The sequence below is a fragment of the Nicotiana tabacum genome, chromosome 13 (genome assembly GCF_000715075.1).
Source record: "Nicotiana tabacum cultivar K326 chromosome 13, ASM71507v2, whole genome shotgun sequence".
In the NCBI taxonomy this organism is placed as follows: Eukaryota; Viridiplantae; Streptophyta; class Magnoliopsida; order Solanales; family Solanaceae; genus Nicotiana; species Nicotiana tabacum.
In genome coordinates, this window is record NC_134092.1 from 16233220 (window position 1) to 16234638 (window position 1419).

General features: G+C 37.6%; 1 non-coding gene across 1 annotated transcript; it reads right to left on the bottom strand.

Moving 5' to 3' along the window:
- Positions 1 to 1075: 1075 nt before the first annotated feature.
- On the bottom strand, positions 1076 to 1181 carry LOC142168507 (small nucleolar RNA R71). Its single transcript, XR_012698364.1, has one exon. It is a non-coding gene; the product is annotated as a small nucleolar RNA R71 (small nucleolar RNA).
- Positions 1182 to 1419: the final 238 nt, after the last annotated feature.

The following is a 1419-nucleotide window of genomic DNA, read 5'->3' on the forward strand; positions in this document are numbered from 1 at the left end:
ACAATCAAAGTACTCATGATTGGTAGAGAATATTTAGGCAAATTCATAGAAAGCGTAGTGGGAAAGATTCCGATAATAGGGGAAATCATAACCTTAGACTTTTTCAAATCTTGTCTACAATATTTGCTTTGTTAGTTATAGATTACTGCATTTTTAATTATTTTGATCTTAGTTAGTAAACTCTCAAATCGTTATATAATATTTCTGAAGGTTGATTACTTGAATTCGTACAAAACTATTGGTTGTAATTAGTACGTTATTTTCCAGTGGGATTCGACTCTAGACTTATAAATCAAATTATATTTGCAATGACCGCTAGACCTTTTAGGAGGCATAGTTGGGCGTGATCAAATTTTGGCGCCGTTGCCGGGGAGGCAACAATGTTATTAATTACAGCTAGAAGACTTGCTAGGATTCTTAGTTTAGTCAATTTTCTTCATTTTAAATTCATTATATTGAAATTCTAACGTTTGTAGTCTTGTGTGTATAAGTGCATGTCTAGAAACTCCTTAAGAACTGGTGAATTATTTGAAGCATTACCGGATCCTGAGAAAGCTTTCAAGGCATTAAGTCATGCAAACAGGAAGGACAAATGACAACAATACCCAAGTGAACAAATTGAATTAGACATGGGTGACGTTTTGGATAATCAAAGCAATCAAAACAATGTGAATGACCTGAACAATCAGGGTGTGGCACCTCTTGTGCCAGAAGTAGCTTTGTATGATTCTGCACAACCCACCATTGAAAATTTGGCAACAGCAATTATAGTTCCTCAGATACAAGCGGAGTCATTTCAAATCACAAACAACATGCTACATCTACTATAAAACAAGGGACTGTTCTCCGGGTCTTACATTGAAGATCCACTGATCTGAATTTTTTTTGGTCAATTTGTGTAACGCAAAGGCAACCGAACGTGACACTGGAAGCAATACGACTGTTGTTGTTTCCATTCTTAGTGACAGGAGAAGCCCAGACTTGGCTTAATTCGCTCCCCATAAATTCCATCACCACTTCGGAGGAATTAGTCAAGCAGTTTTTGAATAAGTTCTACTCACCCAATAAGATCGCCAAGCAAGTCGATGAAATATTGAGCTTCTGGCAGAAACCAGCTGAAACATTACAAGAAACTGGGAGAGGTTCAAAGGTATACTGGTTAAGTGTCCACATCATGGCATTCCAGATCAGATGTTTGGACAACGGTATTACAAGGGATTGGCGAATAACTTGAAGGCTAATGTTGATACTTCAACATGTGGAGCATTTTTTAGTAAGTTATTTAGAGAATGTAAGGTCCTGCTAGATAGAATGGCTCAAAACTCAGGCTGGATGACAAGAGACACTACAATCACCCTTATAGTTCACTCAGTAGCATTGGACCCTAACAACTCCATAACCGAGAATATGGCTACTCTG